The sequence below is a fragment of the Kogia breviceps genome, chromosome X, assembly GCF_026419965.1.
Source record: "Kogia breviceps isolate mKogBre1 chromosome X, mKogBre1 haplotype 1, whole genome shotgun sequence".
Lineage (NCBI taxonomy): Eukaryota > Metazoa > Chordata > Mammalia > Artiodactyla > Physeteridae > Kogia > Kogia breviceps.
The window spans coordinates 126,004,780-126,031,333 of NC_081330.1; positions in this window are offsets into that span (position 1 = coordinate 126,004,780).

Below are 26,554 nucleotides of genomic sequence, written 5' to 3' on the forward strand. Positions count from 1 at the left end.
TCTTAACATTATAAGGCCTACATATTAAACTAGAAAAACTGTTAAGGACACTTGAAATGACATGAAACCCCTTCTGATTTAAGAATAAAAATAGCCAGCTACAGCACATGACCTTTAGTAGAAATTTTTTATTTTTAATTACTTTATTTTAACCCTGGAGAAATAAAAAGGTATTCCTTTAAATCAGTGGTTCTCAACTGGGGGCAATTTTGCTCCCTCCCAACCCCCAGGGGCCATTTGGAGATATCTGGACATTCTTGTTCGTCACATGTGGGGAGGAGGTGCAGCTGGAATCTAATGGGACGAGGCCAGGGATGCCGCTACACAACCTACAGTTCACAGCATAGCTTCCGAACACAGTTCTGCAGCCCAAATGTCAACAGCGCCAAGGTGAGAAACCCCGTTCTAAATCGTACTCTGAAGTGCACAAGAGGGAAAAATTCCTAAGAGAAGAATGTTCTGCACAAAGCATTTGTCTGAAAAAATCATTTGTAGAATAAAGTATTTCATTATCAGTCTAATAAAGGTGATCTAAAACCAGAACAGGAGAAGGAGGAGAGACAGAAGAGCAACAGAAATATAAGAAGAAAGAGAGAATAGGCGAGAACAGCAAACGAAGACATTTAACCTCTGCTGTGAACCTTCACGTGCCCCTCAACTGGTGTTCCTCTCGGGTCTTCCACTCAATTTACTTCAGATGGATTGGTCTGGAGTTTGCTACAGAGCAGGATCCATAAAAAAAGTCTGTTCCATTCTGGCATCCAGATGTTTGAGTCTGTATATGGCAACCAGTCAGTCTTACAGACATCATTCTCTTTTAGAGAAAAATGTAGGTCCAATGAGGGAATGAAGAAGGAAGTTGGAGCAAAGAAAGGATTCTGAAAGTTTTAAAAAATGTATAAAGCTGCCTATTTTCCTTTATTAAAAAAAATGTAAGTCAGAGAAGAAAGTAATTCTTCTAACTGGATGTTCCTAGAGGTACATTAAACATGAAAACAGTCCAGCTTTCGATAACCATTTTCTAGGACCAGTGGAAGAGGCAGCTACCAGGTGGTGTACATGGTGCGGTTTCAGGGGCCCTGGGGGGACCCCAGGCCCTGTTGTCCACCCGAATTCTCGTCGTTTCACCATAATGGCCACCTTCTTCAGAAGTTTTCCCTCCTGTTATGACACAAGCATTCTCGTCAAGGTTCCTCCTTAAGTAACTTACTCAGCTAACTCTGTTAACATGGAAGATGAACGAGAAGAGAGACTGGAGCACAGCTCGGGGGTCGGAGAGAAGCGGGAGAACAGAAATCTGGCCGAAAAGAGGTGGCAGAAAAAGCTGCCTTAATTCGCATTTTCCTCAAAATCCACACTTATCTGTAAGAAGGAAGGGCCCTGAATTATTCCAAATTCCCTCTTATTTAATTCAGTGGAAAGCAAAACATACCCGTGTCAGGTCCTTGGTTATCAAAATGGTGCTTATTGACCTCTGGCTAATTCTACTTAGGAGATTATAATATACAGCCCAGGAACCCGATCTGGTATCCTAAAGTAAACGGATTCATCAGGAAAGGGGTGAGTTATGTTGAGTAATGTCATGCCAGAGCTAAGGACCCTTGAAGCAACTTGAGGAGAACCCTATAATGAAGCCATTAATATGCACAGATATTCATACAGATGGTGTCAGCATCATTGTCATCTTTCTTGGTTGTATTATCTACAAAGATTAATAGATAGAACCCTGTAAATTAATCAATTTAGTTTTTGAGTTGGTTTGTGAGATGTGTTGTATGCATACGAACACACACACACACACACACACACACACACACACACACTCTATATACCGTAACAGATGAATCTGAACATTATTTTCATCCCTTTGTTCATATTCTATTTTACATTTTATTAAGGTATTGGTGAATTTAAAGGTCTGTATTTGATATCAAGTAGGGCCAGGTATACTTCCCTTCATTCCTTACCTGTGGATCCCAGCTGATCACTGAAAAACCCGTATCTTTGTTAACAAATGGGAAACAGCAAGAAGACGGTCATGAATCGGTGCCACCACTTATCCTCAAGTGACGTGTCGGTGACGGGTAAATGCATCTCCGTACACAAAGGGGAGGACATCTTATATAATATTTAATATACCAAAATGGTTCTCAAGGGAGACAGATGGTCGGCGTGAGTTTCTACCAGCCCCAGTGCTAAGCAGCCAAGAATCTATCTAGGTGCTAGTTGGTCTGGCAAAGGCTGCATATAGTTTTATCAAAGTGGTAGAAGTGAGATATTGGGGTGTCCTTAGTATAAAGACAGTTCCTCACTGGCTCTCCAAATACTGGTGGTTGTTCAGAAATCCATTTTGCATAGGCACTAGCTTTGGGGCCATTTTCAATCACCTCTAAGACTCCGTTTTCTCCCATTTATTTCAGAACACTAAAGGGGGTCATGAGTAACATTGATAATGTGCAAACTTCACAAATGGAAGCTACTCAGTTGGCACATGTCATCACCCCCATAAAAAGCACCGCTGAAGTTTCAGCGTGTGAAGGTGACAGTTAACTTTCCACATGTGAGGGATCTATTCATGACTTAGAGTCAGCCAGTCAGAAGAAATGTAGACGAACATTGAGGAAACATGCAAGAATGAAGAAGGGAGAGTTACAGATTTCAAGCAGCTTAATAAGGAAGATTAAATATTTATTTTGTGCCTTGTTATTTATCTGCAGTAATCATTTTGTAAGTGTTCTGTTGGCACTATCCATTATACATATTGTGGAAGTTGATGCATATGTTCTATGGAAGAAAATATCAGGGACCTGCACCTGGATCAGCCTCTAATGCAGTGTGCTCATAGACAAAATCACATTGCATGCATCAGTCTTACCAGGCAACTATCATGTATGAAGTCCTGACCTTGGAAGGGGGCAAAAGAAGCCTAAGAAAGAGCCTACTCTCAAGGAAACTCCATTAGTGATGGTGGCAAGAAGACATACTTGAAAAAGTTAGACGGCAATAAAAATGTTTTTCTTATACACCAGGACATGTCATTGGTGACGAGCACAGCCAATACTTCCCTACTAGGCAGAAAAATGCACCGCCCTCCTCCCCAAAAGATGTCTACATCCTCATCCCTGGAACCCGTGAATATGGTACCCTGCATGACAGACGGACCACACTTGGCAGGTATGATTGAGTTAAAGCTATTGAGATGGAGAGATTATCTTGGATTATCTGGCTGGGCCCAGTGGTATCACAGGAACTTTCTAAGATGGAGGCAGGAGGGTCAGAAGCAGAGAAGGAGATGTGAGGAGTGAAGTGGATCAGAGTAAGGCAGAGCCCTGAACCAAGGAACTCAGGTGACCTCTTGAATCTGGAAGAAGCAAAGAAACAAATTCTCTCCTAGACCCTCCAGAAGGAAGCAGTCCTACTGGCCCACTTTGGATTTGTCACCTCTACAACCATAAGCTAATAAATTTGTGTTGTTTTAAGCCACTGAGTTTGCAGTAATTTGTTACATCAGCCATAGGAAGCTAATGCACTTGCTATAAGGATCCACCTCATCTCAGTGGGGAGATGAGACTAAATCACTATTTTGTTAAATACTGACAAATCATACTCTTAACTAATTAAATATCTAAATATGCTGTCTTCAGAGAAGAAGACAGGAGCAGAGGAAAAGCAGCCAAAGTGCAGAGGGGAAGAGATGGGAGGCGATGCTCAGTTTCTCTCTCTGGGCCTCTACCGGCTGGTTTGCAAAGCAAGGAACGAAGAAGATATGATTTTCAGGATTTCTTCAGCTTCAACTCCATATGCAGTGAAGTGCCAAAGAAGTGAAGCCAAGGAGAATTGTGGCCCAAGTCTACCAAAGCCATTAATTGCTGGTTTGATTCTCAGTAATGAACAAAGGTTTTTACTGGTGTCAGTTTTACCCAAACTGATGTCACCATTATCAGCTAGAATTGCACTGTTATGGCACAGATTTTTTTCCAAATTATCAGTCTACAAAACTTGAGTTGATTTTTTTTTGCAAAACAATAATCTTGATTTATAGAAGCCCCTGGGGTGGGGTGGCAGTGAACATGGAGGATGAAAGTAGAGGTGCTAATCCAGGGACCGTGACGCAGTGAAGGCAGCCACTTCCTCCGTGTGAGCCAGGCATCCTTTCCTGCTGAAATTTGTGAGAACAAGACAGAGTAGTATTACCCCCAGCACCATAAAAAGGAAATAAAATAGGAAAGTCATTTAAGAGTGAGAAACCACTTGGTGTTCAAAGAAATCTATTTTTATTTTTAATTGCTGTCCTAGGGATGGCTAAGTGCCATGGACTTCTTATTTCTTAAAGGTCCCAGGAGACTCTAACTTCAAGACCAGAGGGTAACAAAGAAAAGAACTCTGTACATATGAAATGCCAGATATCCAAGTGGCATTGGAGGATCCAAATGAATACCTCCATTATGATACAGTGACAGTTCTCATGAGGGAACCTGGCCATGATGGGAACTCAGTGTGAGATGGCAGGGAAAATAAAAAGCAAACAAAACACCCCCTCCGAAAGAAGAGAGAGAGAGAGAGAGAGAGAGAGAGAGAGAGAGAGGGGAGAGAGAGAGAGAGAGAGAAATTAAGACAAATAAAAATGATTTATGCAGGAACATTGTAGAGGAGAAGAACAACTTCAAGAACTGAAGTGGAAAAATCCAAGGTGCCACCTTAGTTCCTAAACCAGTTCCACACCCTAGCTGAGATCTTTCATGTGCTTCCCAGTTACAGTAATAGTGATGGCTAACAAGAGCCAGCCCCTCTGATAAGTCCCTCCTACATTATCTTCCTGTGGAAGGTAGACTGACAGGTGAGAAAAAGGCTTAAGCTATTTGCCCACGACCTCAGGTTTCAAATATGGAATCACTATCAAACCAAAATCTTTCTGGTTCCAAAGTCGATGTTTTCAAACCCCCAAATAGACTGAAGTTAAATTCACACATGGCTGCAAGAATATTTCCTGGAAAAATCTCGGCCATTATCCCTTCCATTATTGCCTCTGTCCCCTTCTCTCCATCGTTCCAGCTGTAACTCCTATTAATCGTACTGTGGAGCTCACCATTTCATCTGTCTGGTTTCTTGGCTCCTATTGAGAAATTTGCAAATCTTTGCCCTTGTGCTCTCTGATCTGCTCTTTAGCTCTCTCTTTTAATTCACAATTGTCTATTCAGCTGTGTCCACCCCACTGTTCAACTTATTTACGGAATCTTTTATTTTAATCATCAAATCAGATTTATCTATTATCTATCCTTGTTATTTCTCATGGAATTTGATTTCCTCACATGCTTCATAAGTTTTATCTGTCAGCTCATTTTTAGAAGAAATTATCTTCTATAGGGGTCCTTTAATCAGCCCATTATTTGCCTTTCATGGCTGTCTTTGTCAGGGCTCTACAGGGTGCAGAATTCCTGGTCCAGATGGAACGTTAGTCTCACAGCCCTACATTCCTTTAGTATGTGGAGACGTGAACAAGAAACACCCAGGGCAAGTATGCAGTAGGTATCCTTCATAATCATCCTGAAGGAAGACTATGAAAGTGGTTTGTAGGCTAGACTGGGAGTTGGCAAACTATGACCCATGGGCCACATTCTCCTTGCTGTCTGTTCTTGCAAGTCGCATGAGCTAAGAATGGTTGTGGCATTTTAAAATGGTTGAAAAATGCATAATATTTTATGACGTGAAAATGACATGAAATTCAAATGTCGGTTTCCACAAAGATTTATTGGAACACACTATGCCCATTTGTATACATATTGTCTGTGGCTGCGCTCAACCTACAATGGCAGAGTTGAGTAATTGCAACAGAGACCACATGGCCCACAGAACCTAAAGTATTTATTATCTGGCCCTTTATAGAAAACGTTTGCCGGGCTAGATCATCCCTGTTTGAAAGTGAAAGTACACTCCACAGATGTATGTCAAAATTCTCTGCTTATGTAAAGAAAAACTCAGAGCACACAAGGTAAAAAAGAAACACTGCGATTGCCAATACCTTAAGATAGCAAGGAAATATTTAAAACCCTCCCACTTTTACAAACTTATCATTTCCTCAGGAAAACGTGCCATTCCTTACTGTGACCACCAGATGGCGACTCCAATGATGCGTCAAAGGTCCATCTGCCTTTACTTATGAGATACCTTACGTACCACTCATAAAGGACACTTTGTGAACAGGCTGAATTTACATATGAGCTAAATCCTGCCAAACTCAGTATAGCCTCTGTGCGGAAACAGGCTGAGGTCCAGGTCTTAGCTTTGGGGGAGGTGGGAGCACCCCAGGAGTGAGTAATCTATGTTTGATCTAAGGCAGTGGTCACAAACTATAATGTATGAAGAATCATCTAGAATACTTGCTAAAAAGTATTTTTACCCCCAAGCCACACTGTTAGCGAGTCTGCCTCAGCAATTTGAAGACCTGCGTGTTTTTTTTTTTTTTTTTTTTTTTTTTTTTTTTTTTTAACCAGTGCTATATTTGATTCTGATGTGGGTTGTCTGAGGACCACAGACTTAAAGGGTGATTTGGGGAGATTTCTTGTTTTTATGCCTGACTAGAAGGATGGATGATTATCCAAATTATAAGATCCAGTGGGAGACAAGGACCTTGGGGCCAACTTTGGGGGCAGGACTGGAGAAAGATTCCTCTCAAGTTTCAGTGCCCAGGGAGAGGCCCGGAAAGGACTGTCAAGGCCCCATCCAAATGGAATGGTCCTCAGGCAGGACTCTCAGAGGGGAACTGTGGATGGGGCGTAACTTGGGGAGATGCCAGAGAGACTGAGGACCTCTGCGTGAAGAGGCAGCAAGAGCCATCCTAGGCCCATGTGATGGCAGACTGAGTTAAGACTGGCCTAGGTAGGGGTGGGCGAGGCTGAGCTAGCAGCCTGAATCTTGAAGTTCCTTTAACTCTTTAAGATGAGAGATGCAGGAACAAAACTTCCTGGTAGGTTTTTTTTTGTTTTTTCACTTGTGATACTCTAATGGGTCTTTTCTCTCTCTGCTCTCTCACTTTATTGATTCAAAACAATACATCCATTCCAAAATCTATGTAACCTCTTGTTATAAAGTGAAGAGTAAACGCACAAATTTGTATACTGCACATATATTGGTTCACCAAAGTGCCTTCTTTCTTTTCCAAATCTAATATTCAGAGCAGCTTCCAAAACAAGGACAAACCCTTTAACCACCTGGTCTGAGACATTTCAAAATGATTTTTGTTTGCAGGATCCTAGATTGTCTATCTTAGAACCACTGTGAGGAACTGATATAGGTACTCAACAAATGGCCATTAAAATAGAGAATAAAGTTCTATTTTTTTTTAAAGTTCTATTTTAAAAGGAAAAAAATCCAGTATTTTTCTTGTCTCCTTGATCTATCTTTTCACATCATTTCCTGCAAGAGCATAAGGAATAGAGAGGTTTGCATTACTTCACTGCTTACTTCTTGGTTAATAGTTCCTGCATGTTTATTTCCACAGTATATAGTATCTATTCTTATAGCTTGTCCAAAGTTGGGATAACACATACACTGCTTTCCTTCCATTATTAGCTTAAAATCATTTTGGAACTTAAAGGTACATTTACCAGAATGTCAACTTCCATGAGAATGTAGTGAAAGGAAAACCTACTTTGAACTGACAAACTCAGTTCGATCCACATATCATTGGTGAGAACTCATGGCATAGTCACATTTGAAGCAAGGGCAGCCGGAAAACATAGTGCCAGATGGGGCAGCTGCCTTGCAGTGATAACACCTCGTGATATAAAGGGAACACAATTGTTGGTGGACAGCTAGCATCCTGCCATAACGAATAAATGTCTTTAACTCAAAGCACTTTGAAAAAAGAAAAGACTTAGTAATTGCTGTGGGTTGAGACGTGTCCCCCCAAAAGATATGATGAAGTTCTAACACCTAGTACCTCAGAACATAACCTTTAGAAATAGTCCTTGCGGATATAATTAGTTTCCCCCAAAGTAAAAAGTCTGTATGTATTCCAGATATATTTGTTATTTAAGTAATTTAAATTTAAAACTCATTTTTGATTACTTTTATACTGCTGTTAATAGTGAAGTAACTCACGGTTATTACACTGAACAAATAAGGAGAAGATTACCGAGATGGAGGAGGCATGTGTTCTCCATGGGTGTTTTCTTCTCATTCATCACTCCAGCATCACGTGGTTCTGGCCTGGTTTTTGGATGCGAACGGAAGGATGTTTTGACTTCCAAATGCACAGACTTTCACCCTTTCAGATATATCTTTATTACGTGCCCCTTTGTTCAATCCTATTGGCTCAGACATCTCTGGTGACTAGTTCTGGCACCATCTGCATTTTAGGATCTCAGTAACATGAGGAAGCTTAAGAGACTTCTCAAGAGAAAAGGCAATTTCGCCCCTGTATGGAGATTTTAGAGTAAAACACTCATGCCTAAAGACTTGGTGATGACAGAAGGTCTTTATGACAGTGTCCAGGGACAGATGTGGTTGTGACAGCTGTGGGAGGAGTGCCACTGACATTTAGTAGGTAGAAAACAGGCATGTTGTTAAACATGCTACAATGTACAGGCCAATCCGCCAGCAAAGAGTTACCCAGTTCCAAATTTCAGTCATGCTGAGGTTGAGAAACCCTGACCTAGAGTAACGCATGTAAAAATAATTCATATTTAGGTCCTCCTTTTATGGCATTTGCTTCATTTTCAAAGCTGAAGTTTCAAATAGAATAATCTTGAGAATTCTGAGAATAACACTGACTAACTTTACGTGAAATCTGACCATGTGCCAAGTACTGTGATAACCACTTTATATAAGCAGCAGTGATTTATATCACAGATACATAGCAAGGAGTGATTTACAAATTCCCATATCTAAGCTTTGCTTTTTTAAAAAAAATTTTAATGGAGATATAATTTATGTATAGTGAAATGCTCAAATCTTTTTAAAAAAATTTATTATTTTATTTATTTTTGGCTGCATTGTGTCTTTGTTGCTGCTTTCTCTAGCTGCGGCGAGCAGGGGCTATTCTTCGTTGTGGTGCACAGGCTTCTTATAGTGATGGCTTCTCTTGTCGTGGAGCACGGTCTCTAGGCACATGGGCTTCAGTAGTTGTGGCACGTGGGCTCAGTAGTTGTGGCACATGGGCTTAGCTGCTTCGCGGCATGTGGGATCTTCCCGGACCAGGGCTCGAACCTATGTCCCCTGCACCGGCAGGCGGATTCTTAACTACTGCACCACCAGGGAAACCGTAAGCTTTGCTTTTCATGTAGAAAATAGAGGTGAGAAAATAGGAAATAGAAAATTCAAGACTTTTTTACATTAAATTTAGAACTTAATTTAAAAATCATAGAAACACTGAATAAATCATCAAGGAAGCTTAGTTCCATGGTGCTAATGCTTTTAGAAAAAAAATCCCATAAACACAATTAAGCATAATATTACTCCAACATGAACAAGTTCTGAATACTCTATCTTTTTGAGGAATTTTTATCCCTTTGAGAAAATGTGTGTGATACAATGTTCAATAAAAATTTCAGCTATAAAAGTATGATCCCAATTCATAGCTATGCTTTTTTGATAAATGAATGCATTGACAAAAACAGTGGGGAGAAAAAATGCTATAATGAATGAAATACACTAAAATATTGTCTGTTTTTTGAGATGTTTCTTCTTTATTTTGGTTGTTTTATAAATTTTCCACATTGAGCATGTATTATGCACTACAAAAAGGGGGGGGGAGAGGAAAACAAAGAGGGAGAGACCAAATCTCCTTGGACAGAAACTATTTTAACACCATCAGTGAATAGACATGTTTTGAGTAAACTATTTATGATTCTTAGTATTGTCTTCATTAATTGTACAGAATTATATGGAAAATTTATTAATTACATGGAATAGCTCTGGTGGAATAAATTACCTTCTTTTCATACATTTAATAGTACAACAACTAAAAGCATTTTGTGACAGAAAATTTATTTTTTGAAGTTTTATTCAGTTATACTTGGTTTCTGTCAAAAGTTGCAGGGCTTCCCTGGTGGCGCAGTGGTTGAGAATCCGCCTGCCGATGTAGGGGACACGGGTTCGTGCCCCGGTCCGGGAAGATCCCACATGCCGCGGAGCGGCTGGGCCCGTGAGCCGTGGCCGCTGAGCCTGCGCGTCCGGAGCCTGTGCCCCGCAATGGGAGAGGCCACAACAGTGAGAGGCCCGTGTACCACACACACACAAAAAAAGTTGTAAACACAGGCAACATGTTTTCATAGATTGCAGCAAATTAGAAATATTCAACATCAGCTTAAAGTTCAAATCATGCAAAAGGAGATAGTTTTTTACTTTCACATTTAATAGCAAACAATCAAAAGCCTTTTCTGATAGTATATTTAATTTTGAAGTCTTATTCGAAGGAATCCTAGATTTTAAAAATCCACAATTTTAAAAACCAAGTGAACAACTTTGCATGCATTCATACATGGTACCAAAGCTGAGATATAGATGTCAACCTTTGAAAAAAAGCCAAGAGATTGTAAGTCAGCATGTGAGATTCTTTTCCTGTTCATCTTGATAAAAAGCACTGACTTTATATCATTTATACATTTAGAAATTATATCCTGTTGTGTAGAAAATAGTGAAATGTGGGGAGCAATCAATAAATTAGATGACGTGCTGGAAGGAACAATCCGTTCAGATATTTGTCAAGTAGCATGAATGATTTGATCATGCTAATGCGGGTTTTTGAGTAACTATAATCTTTAATAAAATACATTTCCAATGAGCTAGCGGGTGAGATGATCATAAGTGGATCTTTTACAATTTAATTGAGTGTCTGTTCGTTGTTTTCCATGTAGTACACATTGGCAAGTCTTGGGGGCCAAGCATGGCATGTATGACTTTTAAAATATTTCTGATAGTCACCAGAATAATCTCATTTAAAATCTAGCTTGATTTTTATTTTTTTAATTTTTATTTTTAAAATTTGATTTTATTTTTTCTAGCTTGATTTTTAAATGTAATTGATTTTTCTACTTTTAGCAAAATGGCATGAGAAGTTGTTTGGGGGAATTGTTTCTCAATGTGGCCCTCGAAAGGAAATTTATTTTCTTTCCCTGGTCTATAGAGTAGCATCAGTCAAAAGTTCCTCTTTTTTTGCTTTTGTAACATTCCCCATATCATAAGGAACTTCTTCCTCAGACCCTTATAACTGTACCTTCTAAATGTTCATTAGTTAACTCAATCTATTATTCAATTTATATCTTTTCTAAAAGTCTGTTTTGTGAAAAGCCCTGTGCAACTTTCTGTTTGAGAAGCAAAGTGAATAAAGTATGGTTGCTTAGTATATATGTAATAAAACAAAATAGAAACACATGAAAATTTATATAATAACATATTAAATGGATAATACAAAGTGTACCAGTATAAGAGGAGAAGGAGAATGCAGGCAGAAAATATATGATTTCCCAGTACACGGAGTGAACAGATACCATGCGGGGTTCAGAGAAGAGCAAGGTGTGAAGGTGTGTATGGGTGGGAGTAGTTTGGGTGGCTTCACAAAGAAGGAAAGACAGCAATAGGCCATGGACAGAATTTGGGTGTGCAGGTCAGCAGGCACGGGGATACTCAGTAAGAAACCTTGGTGAGGAGGACGTCCTTCTGTTTGGGGGCCAATGACAGAGCAAGTGTGGCTGGGGTCAAACGTGAAAGGAGGGAAATAGCAAGCCTGGGAAACTGAAATTGGAGTCAGCCTATGTAAGGTCTTGAGTTTGCAAATAGGGACGAGTTTGCAGTTTATTTTCCCTATGCTGGACACCATTTATTCATTTACCAAGTATTTATGGAGTGCCGGGCAAAGTCCCAAGGAGCTGATCATGAAGCAATGACTAAGATTCTCAGAGTCCCTGCAGCCCTGGAGCCTTCGTTGTAGAAGGGGAAGATAGAAGATAAACCAGAAAGCAAATTAACAAGATCATTTTAGCTACTAAAATCATGGTGAAAATAATGAAACAGGATGATGAGAAAGCCGATGACTCAGGGCTGAGGACACATTTGGATTATATATATTTTTTAAAGCAGGGAAATAACACTATCAAAATAATGTCTTAGGAAGTTCCGTTTATCTTGGCTTGATAAACATGCAAACACCAGTGGGAAAGAGGAGTTTCCTGGCCTCCTCTCCTCTTCTGAGTTTTAGAAAACATTTACTGAGTGGAGCTTTTCTGGGGAGTATTCTTCAACTTTGTTTTCTAAGTCAATTAAGAAGATCTCTAATGATAGAGATTTTGATCCAAGAAGAATAGTGAGTTCAAGGCAAATTGTCACCTTCCCAAATGAGGTCAACAGGAAGTTTCTTTTTGGGTTTTGGTTAATGTAGATGTTGCTGAAGGGGCCAATGCTTTTTGGAAAAGGGACCTTCCCTTGATCCATACAGTGTCAGTTACTGTCCATGTTCCCTTATGGTCATTTCCACTGAACATTATCATTCTTAAGGAAAAATAAATATTCCTAATGCTTGTTGATTTCAGTCTGTGTTTGCACAGGTTATGTGACTCAACAGCACTTTAGGCAGTTCAGATTCGCCCAGATTCGCCCCCTGCCCTGCGACCAGATGTGCAATGCTAAGCCAACAGCATAGTCAGCAAAACTGTCTATGAATATGAACATAAATGAGTGTTTCAGATAAGAAACGATCTCCTGGACATTGTGCCAGAAAACAACTGCGTGAGTTTCGAATTCTGGCTGCGGATTTCTAAAGCAAGTCAATTTCATAATGTTGGTTGCTGTTTTATCCTTGCCTGTAAACTGCCATTCACAATGTAAACTCCCTTCTATCCATATTTCCCCATCTTGTTTTCTTTTCCTCCAGGAGCCTTTGATCTCCCTAATCTCCTAAATTCTGCTTGAAGATGCAGATTCCAGCAGTTCGGTCTATTGGTCCCTAACCATTAAAGCACATCTTCCTTGCCTTCAAAAGCTTTATTCATTTTCCACCTCCTTTCAACTTGTAGCCAGTAAGTCAGTGTAGTATAGCAGAAAGAGGTAGACTTGGAAGTCTGGAAGACTTAGGTTCATAAGACAGTTCTGTCTGGATGGTTCTGGAGATCATTTCACTTTTTAAAAAAAATTTATTTATTTATTTAGTTTTGGCTGAGTTGGGTCTTTGTTGCCGCGCGCGGGCTTTCTCTAGTTGCGGTGAGCAGGGGCTACTCTTCGTTGCGGTGCACGGGCTTCTCATTGCAGTGGCTTCTCTTGTTGTGGAGTGCGGGCTGTAGGCGTGCGGGCTTCAGAAGTTGTGGCACACGGGCTTAGTTGCTCCACGGCATGTGGGATCTTCCCAGACTAGGGCTTGAACCCATGTCCCCTGCATTGGCAGGCGGATTCCTAACCACTGTGCCACCAGGGAAGCCCCATTTCACTTTTTTAAGCCTCATTTCCTCTTCCATTTGGATCACTGACTAAATGATTACCGTATCTGAAGTTTAAATAATATAATGAATATAAACTGCAGTACGTATAATATATGTGTGTATGTGTGTGTATAAATGAGTAGATGAATGAATAAATGAATGAATGCCTTGCACTTAGAAGATGATATACAGACAGATGTTTGAAACTAATCCTCCCGTTCCCCCCATTCCTCCTATAATTCCTTGTTTGGAAAAATTACTATTATTCTATATGTGTATGCAGGGTATTTTTTTCTCCCCGTTTCCATAATGTCTTAGATCTGTGATTTTCAAACTTTAGTATGTATACAAATCACTTGGGGATCTTGTTAAAATGCAGATTCTGATTCAGAGAGTCTGAGGTGGGCCTGAGATGCTGAATTTCTTACATATCCTAGGTGACACTGAGGCTGCTGGTTCATGGACCACGCTCTGAGGGGCAAAGTCTTAGCAGGAAAGTTGACAAGTATGGTGTTAGGACTGCATTCAGCTGCATGTAATACAACAGCTAAGAGTGTCTTATCAAGATTTGTTCTCACACACCAAGAAATCTAGAGGTGGCAGATTGCTGCTAGCATTACTTTTGTGGTTCCATGATATCTTGATTTTCCCTCATGTTTATTCGTGAATGGCCACAAAATGGATGCTGCTATGTCACACTTCATATTCACATTCAAGGCACTAATAAGGGGGAAGCCCCATGCCAAGGTGTTTTCTTTAGTCATGAGAGCAGAAGCATTTTCAGAACTCTCTGAAAATTTTGCCGTATGTTACAAATGTCATCTTTGGTGTCACGTGGCCAACACTTGCTCCAAGACAGACTGGGAAAATGAGTCTTCTGGGAAGAAGGAGAGAGTGGGTATTGAGTGGGCAACTAGCAGAGTCTGCTCTATCTATGTTCATCCTACCTTTGTTCAATAACTTCTATATAGCTCTTCTCTGACACCTAACCTCTTAATATACACTTAGAATATATACTAACTGCTATAGACTGAATGTGTGTGTTCCCCTGAAATTCATAAGTTAAAACCTAATACCCAATGTAATGGCATTTGGAGATGGGGCCTTTGGGAGGTGATTAGGTAATGAGGGCAGAGCCCTTATGAAAGGGATTAGTGCCCCTATAAAAGAGACCACAGAGAGCCTGCTTGTTCCTTCCACTGTGTAAGGACACAACAGGACGATGGCTATTTATGAACCAGGAAGCTGGCCCTCACCAGACACTGAATCTGCTGGTATCTTGATCTTAGACTTCCCAGACTCCAGAACTGTGAGAAATAAATTTCTGTTGTTTGTAAGCCACCCAGTCTAAGACGTTCTGTTATAGTAGCCCTAAAGCACTAAGACAGTAACTCTTTGAAGATTTACTTAGCTGCTCCAATTGGTCAGTTTTTTTATAGCTCTTATAACTCATATGATCTAATATGATCTTCAATATTACACAAAATATAATTGTGAGTAAAAAAAGTCAGCTTTCAATTCTTTAAGAAAATATTCAAATTCTTACTGAACACAGACCACATCACTTAAGTAATTTGGACTCTTAAATACTTTAAGTTACATTTAATTAGGTCTCAGTGAAGGAATTAGATGCTAGGAATAATAGGTCAAAGGGAACATGGGAATGTTAATCTCTTGACTATAAATAGAAGAGTAGTGATATACAGTAAACATAGATCAAAATTAAGTTCAAAAGGCATGACTGAAATAGACTTTTGCAAATGAGGCTTCTAAGGAGGAATTATTTTAGCAAAAATAACTCTAGCTTCTATTTTAAGAAATCATGCATATTATAGTAATATATTTAATGGAGAATAAATTAGTGGATGTCTAATAAAATTGCATGAAAAATAATTCTTAATATGAAAAGACAAGCAGATTTACTTTGTAAGAAAATTGAGCAAACTCAGGAAATGAGAGAAACAAAATTAACAATAATATTAAATTAATTTTAATTACTATTAAATATCAACAGTAAAATCAGATTTCAATTATTCAAGACTGTTTGACATTTTCACCAACTTTATTTAATGAATCAGTCAGTCCAGATACATGAGATCTTTAAATAGTCTATTAGAGACTGTAAACTAAGATTTTAAGTCAGCATAATTGCCTCTGTGTCCTAGGATGGAATGAATAAAAAAAAAAATCCATTTCCAGAGATGATGTGCAAAGACATGGCTTTGATTTTAGATACAGATTTGGGTTTAAAACCTGCATCTGCCACCTCTTCACCTGTCTGACCCTAGACTGTTTCCACACCCTATTGCCAGTGTTGACCACATAGGATTGTTCTGAAGGTGAAATGAGGGGATGTAGGTAAGGTGTCAAGCATGCAGTAGACCCTCAAATTTTCTTCTTTCCTTCTCGGTACCTTTCAGAGGACATCCACTCTGCTTTCTGTTGTTGCTTGGTTTTCTGATATTAGACTATCAGAAAGGTGCTTTGAGAGAAAGCATAGTAGGCAAGACCATGAGGGCCTAACAGGGTGACTCCATTATTTTAAAGTATTATAAGTCCCCAGGACATCTGAAATAAAAACTAAAATAACACCCAAAAGCAAATGTATATGATTTTATAATTCTTCACTCTTTGATCCTTTGAAAGTCTCAACCTTTAGCAAACTTTGCCATAGTGCAGATACTTAAGAGCTGTTGAATTCCATAGACTTGATTAGGCTCAAGGGCAGCTGGTTTTGTTTCATACTTTGTTGAATAACATACTTTTAAAAATCCATGTCAATTAGTGTCTGAACTTAAGAAGTCTTATAGCAGAGAGAATTTGTACAGCAAGGATCATTTCCAAAGAAAATGGGTGTACTAATACTGCGGAAATGAGAAGCAATTTCCTACTTGATGTTTTGGAGCAAAGCTGGCACATTCACTATTATAGCAATATCACAGAGGCTGGTTTATTTTTCTGTGATACAGTGATCATGGTTGCCCATTATTTCTAAAGTCATAAAAATGATTGATTATATTTTTGATGCAGCATTAAAGCAGGCAAGGGATAGAGGTAGGGCCGGTTTATTCATTTTGTCCTATGAGCATGTGACTAAGGCTTTGGGGCTTTTGAGAGATGTAAAAAATATTCAAGATATGAAATAAAATTTATGGGCTCAAGAATATAAAGTGAAAACTGTAAAATAGAAATGAATAAATTTTTAATTAAATGTCCAGAAAGCCTAAAATATGTCAACTTCGATAATTAATAAATTTAGTATCCATAAACTTTTCATTACATTTGGAAATCATTGGTAAGTTATATTTTCTCACTTTTTGAGAGTTGGTGTTTATGCATGATGACTGCTGAGAAATTATAACCATTTCATAAATCAGAAGTTCCTTGTAGCCAAATATCGTAAAACATAATTATAAAATCCTTAAATTTTTTTGCAGTAATGAATTATTCTTCCTTTGGGATGTGGGTTTGTTTTAGTATTTTTTAAAATAAATTTATTTATTTAATTTAATTTATTTATTTATTTTTGGCTGCATTGGGTCTTAGTGGCTGCGTCTGGGCTTTCTCTTGTAGCAGGAAGCAGGGGCTACTCTTCGTTGCAGTGCACGTGCTTCTCATTGTGGTGGCTTCTCTTGTTGCAGAGCACGGGCTCTAGGCGCGTGGGCTTCAGTAGTTGTGGCACACGGGCTCAGTAGTTGTGGCTCGCGGGCTCTAGAGTACAGGCTCAGTAGTTGTGGCACACAGGCTTAGTTGCTCCACAGCATGTAGGATCTTCCCGGACCAGGGCTCGAACATGTGTTCCCTGCATTGGCAGGCAGATTCTTAACCACTGTGCTACCATGGAAGTCCGGTTTTAGTATGTTTTATATAGTGTCGAATGGGGACTCCAAAAGTAAGGGAGCATATTTAAACCAGCCCTGGTGGTAAAGACTTGATTGTACCTAAAAGAGTATGAGTTGGTGAGCACCCATCTTATAGAAATCCGGTAACTCAGTGACATGATTAATGTTCGATATGCATTTATGGCAGTTATTGGCAGAAGAAATCTCTAAGGTTTATGCTTTAATGAAAAATTCATCTTTAAAATCCTCTTTCATCACCCTTTCTTTTCCTCTGTCCTTACTGATTCCACATTTTCAGACTTTTCAAATATAAAATTCTAGGCTTGGTTTTTATGAAGTGTCATAATTTACTTCTAACTGACACAATTTTCTACACCTGTCAAGCTAAGGCTTTGTGCTCCCGGCGTCAACATCGCCCTATCCCATCGCCCTTCTAAATAGTCCCTCACTGCAGTGACGTTCCTTCTACTCCTCATTCATCTATGAGTTCATTCAGCATTCATTGAGCCTACTATGTGCCAGGCAGTGTGCTATGTTTTGGGAATGTGAAGGTAAATGGAACACGGTCCTTACCTCAGAGAACTAATAATTCAACTACCTAGAATTACTGTTATGCAAACATGAGCACTGTCCAAACAGACATACCCCAGTCCTGCTGAAGCACTGATTATTGGGGGAAAACTGAAGGAAACAGAACCAGTGGCCAGTGTGCAGTTCTCTAGGGCAATGCACAGCAATCTGGCAGGACTGGACACTAGACCCTAGGAGAGGGGAAAAATAAAATAGAGAAGAATCTTAATGCAAAGGACAGCAGGAATAGAGAAGAGGGAAAAAGAGGAAAGAAAAATTGGGACAAAGGAAGGGCATACAATAAGATGGAAAAATGAATCCAAATAGTTTATAATCATAATAATTGTAACTAACTCTCTAGTGTAAAAGCAATGATCAGGGACTTCCCTGGTGGAACAGTGGTTAGGAATCCTCCTGCCAATGCAGGGGACACGGGTTCGAGCCCTGGTCCTGGAAGGTCCACATGCCGCTTGGATCTAAGCCCGTGCGCCACAACTACTGAGCCTGTGCTCTAGAGCCCGGGAGCCACAACTACTGAGCTCACGTGCCACAACTACTGAAGCCTGCGTGCTTAGAGCCTGTGCTTCGCAACAAGAGAAGCCACGACAGTGAGAAGCCCACGCACCGCAGCAAAGAGCAGCCCCCGCTCGCCACTATTAGAGAGAGCCCGCGCGCAGCAACGAAGACCCAACGCAGCCAAAAATAAATAAATAAATTTATTTTTTAAAAAAGAAGAAGCAATGATCAGCAGCTGCAATTAAAGAAAAAAACCTTTTTCTAAGTTATATTGTTTTTGTTGTTGTTGTTGTTTTTTATGCTCAGTGGCCGTGGCTCACGGGCCCAGCCGCTCCGCGGCACGTGGGATCCTCCCAGACCGGGGCACGAACCCGTGTCCCCTGCAATGGCAGGCAGACTCTCAACCACTGCGCCACCAGGAAAGCCCAGTTATATTGTTTATAAGAAACATCTACAATGAAAGAGCACAGAAGTGTTGGAAGTAAAATAATTAGGAAGATTATATCAGATAAATATTAATCCAAATAAAGTTGGTATATCCGTGGTAATATCATTTAAAATAGACTTTGAGGCAAAATATATTACTAAGAGGATCATTAAATATTAATAAAAGGTTTAATGAGTAAAAAAATTTGACAGTTTAAAAGCTTTATAGCATAGCTTCAAAATCTGTAAAACGTATTGGTAAATTATAGGGAGAAATAGCAAACTTACAATCGGAGGAATCATTTTCACCTTTCCTTGTCAGTAATTCACAGATGAAGAAAAACATAATGATATAGAAGATGTCATAAGCAAACTTGAATATATGTATATACGTATATACACATATATAAAGAGAGAGAGAGGGAAAGATTGATTATACAAAACAACTGTACAATATATATTCTTTTCAAGCACATGTGGAACCTTATAAAATTTGAATATATACTGGAACATAAAAGAGTCTCAACAAATGTCGAAAAAACATTATCATATATCTCATCTTTTCTGATCACAACTACATTAGAAATCAAGAACAAAAAAAACAATAGAAAACAAAAATGTACCCCACACTTTTGGAATTTAAGAAAAATCAAAATATATATACAATTCATAGGAGAAATCACATTGGAAATTTGAAAATACTTGTAACTTAAAGATATTAAAAATACTACATGTAAAATTTGGGGTATGAGGCTAATGTGGTATTTAATAGGATGTTTATAGACTCAGATGCTTATATTAGAAGACTAAAAATAAGTGAAACCTCCAAATTAGAAAGCTAGAAAGAAACACAGAATAAGCTCAGAGAATGTAGAAGGATGAGAATAATAAAGATAACATAAATTGAAAGAAAGATATAATAGAGTAGTTTAAAGTAAAAGCCAAGTAGTCTTTTATTTTAAAAGCCAAATAAATGGTCTTTTATTTTAAAAGATTAACAGTAGTGACATACAACTTACAAAACTCATTAAATAGAGAAGTCAAAAACCCAAAACCCCACAAAACACTGTTAGGAGTATAAAAAGGACTAAGTACAGATGCCACAGAGATTTAAAAGCTAATGAGAAGCACTGGATTAGAGTGTGGACAGCTCTTCTGCAAGAGAGGTTGGACGGAAGAGTACATGGAATAGATTTAGTGCTGAGGCAGAAAAGAGCAAGTCTGCTGGTTTTCTCAGTGAAATAAGAAACGAGGACCTCAGTGAGAATGAGGAAGGCAGATAGGGAATTTATGGCTCCCTAACAATCCTGCAAATCACTGTGACTGATCTTTTTTATACATCTTCACCAGAATTTACTCCTCTAAAAAGAAGTACAAGTATTCCCTTTGACAAAGACTTTAGAGGCATTAAACTTAGCAGTGATGAAGCCTTTGCCCAGAGCATTTGGGCACCCCCTCTCATGCTTAGCACCATCGTGGTGAGTGCTTTGAGAACGTATTTACTTTTTTGACTTGGGTTAAAGCCACTTGGATCAACCGTGATAAGAAAGATGAGTCAAGGTGAAAAACATATATTTTGAGCTAAAATAATATGTAACTTTACAGAAACAAGTGCTCTTTGCTTCTTAAATAGCATTAGACACCCTTTGTATAAAGGATTTTCACATATTCTAAGCAATAACAACATAATGTGCACCACCTCCACGGGTGGTTATGTTGGAGAACTCGCTCAGCTGGCAGGTTTTTAAAAAGAAAATCGAATTACTTCACTCAGGATAATTACTCATTTAACGTTTTTTGGATTGAGGAAACAGCTTAATAAACCCATTTACTTACTTATCAATGCGTAATATCTTTACTATAATACATATTATATGTTAAAGAGAGCATATGGTTCCTACTCTGAAGACTATATTTCTCAATGATCCATTAAACAAAAATAGCAGTAGACTGGGGGGTATACATTGTTATCTTTAGAAACTATTTAAGATTTTGTATCTGAGTGATATTTAAAGGACTGCACACACCTATAATAATCAAAAGATTCTCTAAGTTCACTTAGATGATCGATCCCCCCGGTCTTTATTATGAGCTTGTTCTGTGTTGTCTTCCCAGAACTGGGTAACATCTTCTCAGGGAGCTGAATTAAATTCAGCTGGGAATTGGGGGTTCAGTGTGCCTCATACTGATGGTAAGCAAGGAATAACATTAGCGGTACTAGGGCCCTAGATTTATCTAGTTCAATTTATGTCACTACTGTTCTTTTCCTGATGCTTTATAGTACAAAACTGTTTTTCTGCCGCCAAAAGTGACGGTGTAAATTGAGTGGGAAATAGCAGGTCTGTTAATCAGTTTTAGTTTATGGCATTATGAGGCTTGTGCACAGAAAGAGAGAACAGAGCATCAGAAGATTGTATATTCAGTCTAGAAACTGATACGTTGGAGTACCATATGCACGTTGGTAGAATAAACATTTGCATCCCGTCTTCCTTTTTATGCAGCCAATAGCTCACAGAGCAGTGCTTTTCCATTTGGATTCCATCATTTATTTTCTTTATTGCTTCCTGGCCCTTTCCCACGGGACAACACCAAACTGATGACTCAGGTTTCAAAAAGCCACTCATTAGGTCAAAGATAAAGTTACTTCTCTTGCTAGCCCCTCCTCCTCCTTGCTTTATCTTCCTGTGACCGCTGTTGAACTGCATCACAACACACACACACACACACACACACACACACACACACACACACACACACACTCACACACACACTCAAAGACAAAAGAGTAACAAGCCAAGAGAGTACATGTTTAGCCCCAAGTCGGGAATTTTTGCACCAACCTTTTTTTGTTCCTACATAGACAGAATAATTGGTATCGTGAAGCAACAAGTTCAACCCAGGTTTCTAAGTTCAAGTCAGAGGCTTGAGTTCTAGGCCCGACTCTTGAAATGTATCCTGTAAGTAATTTCAACATTTGATGTTCTCTTTCTTTCAAGACTTTTTCGACCGGTCACTCACCAGCCCCCACAAAAAATACGGTGTAAAACCGGTGCCAGATTTCCAGGAAGAAAGCTAATGAATGAGGCATCATCAGTAATAGCTCATGAAAAGACTGTGGTGTCAGTCTTCTTCAGTGTACGTCTGGAAGAGTTCATGTTTTTAACACATCAGGTCAAGCTATTAATGGTTAAAAAAAGTATTGTTCTCTTTGAATACAAGTAATTTTGGAGTTTAAAAAAAATCAGTTTTCCACATTTTATAAATATTTGCCTTCAGCCTGAATTGTAGGACATGCTAACTATAAATTGTGTCAAAATAGCAATAATATTTAATAAGTCCAGATGTGCTGTTTCACATAAAAGAATGAAGATTTTCCTTGTTTATGTTGGCAGATGAGTGAAACAGGTGACCCTTCCATTTGGTCCCACAAAAGCAGTTAACAGTTTCTCTTCAGTCAAAACAGGAACGGAATTTTGAGGGCAACCCTCCTTCATGGGGACCATCTTGTCCTCAGGCCTTTGAAATGTAGGTCTCAGGCCATTATCACATGAGCTCCATCCAACCCCACTCTCCAGAGATGAAATGGGGACCAAGGGTGTCCAGCAATTGAGAAGGTCCAGGTTATATTAACCATAAATATGCAGGATCCAGAAGATCCCCCAAAGACACACAGGTGGCTAAGGGAGCTCCAACAGATCCAAAGACAACGGTTACGTGGGCTCAGTGGGTCGGCCATTTCTCTTCCCTAGCACTCTCCCTCCCTCCCTAAATCCCACACAGTGGCTGCGGGCTTCTGACAATGAGTAGCAGGCACCTCTTTCCACCTGGGAGCCAGCACCCCTTCCGTTTCTTTATTGTAGTTAATATCTGGAGGACAACGAATTATTTGTAAGATGAAGTCCCTTCTGCTTGCTCTCTCACAGCCCTCTGTGGTATCATTATCTATGACGTTCTGATAAGGCTCAGAGGAGTGGACTGGCCTGTTGGGATCACCCAGAGAGTCCCAGGCAGACCAGGAACTGGAATCTTTGTCCACCCCTGGTCTGTGCTACATCACCGCCTTCAGAAAGGAACCAGCAATGTGATATCACACCATGAAGACGGATTCTCTGTTGCCCTACACATCCGTTGTTTTATGAGAGCAAACTTTGAATGCTCTTTTGCATTTTTTTTTTTTTTTTTCGGTACGCGGGCCTCTCACTGTCGTGGCCTCTCCCGTTGTGCCACACAGGCTCTTGATGCACAGGCTCAGCGGCCACGGCTCACGGGCCCAGCCGCTCCGCGGCACGTGGGATCTTCCCGGACCGGGGCACGAACCCGTGTGCCCTGCATCGGCGGGCGGACTCTCAACCACTGCGCCACCAGGGAAGCCCTGCTCTTTTGCATTTTTAAGCTTTTAATTTCATTATTTAGACCTTAAAGCTACAAATGAGTTACTTATATTCCTCAGTGCATAATACATGATCCTCTTCATTACCCATTTAAAAAATTTATTCTTTCCCTTTATTTTCCTCTCACACTACACTACCCTGACAGGTTCAATATATGTCTTTACATAGACATATACCCTTGAAAAATCCTCTTTCATAGTCTGCTATTATCATCAGCCCAAGTGATGTCTCTTTCCTGTTTTATTTTGTCAGTTTTCTCCTTCATTCCCAACCCTGCCTTAGGCATACACCGTGACGTGGTTAATATATGTCTCTGAATAAGAATGTGTTCTGGGAAAATATTCATTGTTATTTTGCATTTTTATATTTAGATTTTAATTTATATAAATGCTGTTGCATGCAAGATCTGCTTCTGTTTCTTATGATTTTACTTATCTCTGTATGTTTAAGATCTATCTATTTTTGTGTACTTTCAGTTCACTGATTCTAAACACTGCTTTGTTTTCCATGGGCGACTTTCATTATGAGGTTTTAAATTCATTTTGAGGCCACTTTTACACAATGGTTTGAGATAGCGGTCCGAGTTATTTTTCTTCAGAAATAGAGCCAATTTTTGAAACATATTGTCATTTGTTTGGAATGAAATGAATCAGGCTCCTCTTTCTTCCCTTATTTTAAAGAAATTTAAGTTGAGATTAATTTAAAATGTGTAAATATCTTGCCTTATTTCTTCATATGGCTAACTAAAGCTAAGTATTCAATTCAATTCAATGAATATTTCTCAAGCACCTACTCAGAGCTAAGTATCAGGCTGAGTCACTAGGAAAGCGAGATGAATTGAAGCTGAAGGGTATGAGAACCATGAAGGAGACTTCATAGAAGTGAAGTTCAAGCTGGGCCTCGATTCTTGAAGCAGGTGTAAGTGTTAGACATTTTTAAGGAAGTTAGAGGTCACTTTCCAAAAAGAGGAAAGAGGTGTGTTTTAATACCAGCCACGTGGTGCCATTAGGGGAAGGCGACGGTGTGAGGACGAAATGCTGAGTCAGGGCTAGATTGTGACTGGTTAAGACCACATGCTTCTGAGGGCTCGTGATGGTCATGTGGTGCTTAACTGGGAGAGGGTCCTGATAAATTCTGAATTTTGGGAATAAAACGTTGGCCCAGGTAAATGCAACTGAAAGAGGAAGAAGCTGGTGTCAGCGAGACAAATTTAGGAGGCAATCAGTGGTCAGAGTCAAGGGTGAGATGGTGAGGGCCCGGTTCACAGCAATGGCAGCAGTGCTGTGGAGGAGGGGATGGATTGGAGAGGTATCCAGGGATACTTTATTTCCCTTAAATGGGGGCATGTACCTCATTAACACCCCAAATCTTCAATCAGTTGAGATTTTTTATGCAACCACAGAGAAGGAAATACTGCATTTTGAAAACCTCAGAATGGCTTAAATTGTCCACTTCATAGCTAGAGGGCATTTAGTCCTCCTTTTGCCAGGGGAGGCTTGTCTCCCTGCGCTAACCAGGGCCTTGTAAGTTCTAGAATAAAGAACATACCTCCCCACTCGGTTCCATTTTAAACGGATCGTGCTCCCCTATGACAATCTTGGAATTCCTTTGCACCTTCTCTAGGCTGACCACTTACTTCTCCTCCAGTTCTTTGGGGCTACTGCTTTTTTTTCCTAATTGCGGACTTGAAATTGCTCTCAAAATAACTTTTATCGTGAAGCTTATGTCTCTTCTCAGTGTGCCAAAAGGGAGATGGACAAAATATGTACTACCTTTATTTTCTAAAATTAAAAAAAAATAGCTGTAGAGGAAAAGTATTTGCTGGTACTTTTGTAGCCAGCGGTAGAAAGAAACTATATTTTTATTGAACATCTGTAATACCCATTAATAGTTATATTCCTTAGAGCGCAGCTTGCTCTATGCACTGATGGGTGTTCATAAAAATAATTGGCACACATTATAGATTATTATTTAGAAGAGAAATATATTATTTTTTTCTTTAAATTAACCTGTAAATTAAATTCCTTTAAATTAATCTGTAAAAAAATATTGTAGCAAAACAATTATTTTGTTCACTTCCTTTGCTGAAATTTAGTACAATTCCATTCAAAGGACTTTCTTTGGGGGAAAAATTGGCATTAAAGTATGTGTGAGGAAATAAAATTCATCAACTGTAAATCATTAACAGAATATTCAAACTGAAGGTGCAAGCACGCTGGGCAACTAGATAAAAGTGAGGTAGTGTAAGAAACAGGATAATTTCAAAGAGCAGTATTAACTTGAAACTATATTTTCCAAAGCATGAAGAATAATAAAGCAGCTATTTTACATTTTGCCTAAACAATTTTGAGTTAACAAGAGAAGTCTGGCTCCAAAAAAGACCACCAGACTTGATGCTAAAGTTAGTGCTAACAACACACTCAGTTCACTCAGCTCACATTTTTGTGGTGACCCAGTAACAAAGGAAAGCTTACAGCATCCTTTATGTTGTTGCAAATGGAGGTAGGTCTTAGCATCGAGGGCAAAGCTCATTTTCCTATATATTCTAAGATCACCGGTGCACATCTTTTATGGACAAAGATGTAAATATTTTGGTTTACTCTCAAAATTTTCCTGCTCTTTTCCGTGCCGTGTTACTTATATTTTCCACAGAATGAATGTATTCAACTTCAAAACAGCACTATTCATTAGAAAACTTTCTGTAAAATCACAGATGGGAGACTTCCCTGGTAGTCCAGTGGTTAAGAATCCTTCTTGCAACTCAGGGGACACTGGTTCGATCCCTGATTGGGAAACTAAGATCCCACATGCTGTGGGACAACTAAGCCTGTGCACCGCAACTACTGAGCCTGCACACCACAACTAGAGAGCCTGTGTGCCTCAACTAGAGAGCCCGCCTGCCGCAAACTACAGAGCCCAAGCACCCTGGAACCCACACGCCACAACTAGAGAGGCTGCGTGCTGCAACTAATGAGCCCACATGCTCTGGAGCCCGCGTGCCACAACTAGAGAGAAGCCCGCGTGCCACAACTAGAGGAAAGCCCGTGCATCGCAACGAAGAGCTCGCATGCCGCAATGAAAGATCCTGCGTGCCACAACTAAGACTCGACACAGCCCCCAAAAAAAGAAAAAGAAAAAGAAAAAGAAAAAATCACAAATGGGTTCTTTGAAAGCCCCAGGGTGAAAGAAAGCCAAGGAAGTTCACAGAGGAGGAAAAGTTTTCAGTCCCTATAATGCATTGTGTGTACATGTTATGAAGGAAAAAAATGTTGGTTGGCCATGATGGATTAATCAACTTTCTGAAGACCCGTTCCATTTCAGAAAATAAATTTGGGGGGGGTGGAAATTTCTATTAGAGAACTTTTCCAGAATTAAAACATTGTAAAAATAAATGGAAATA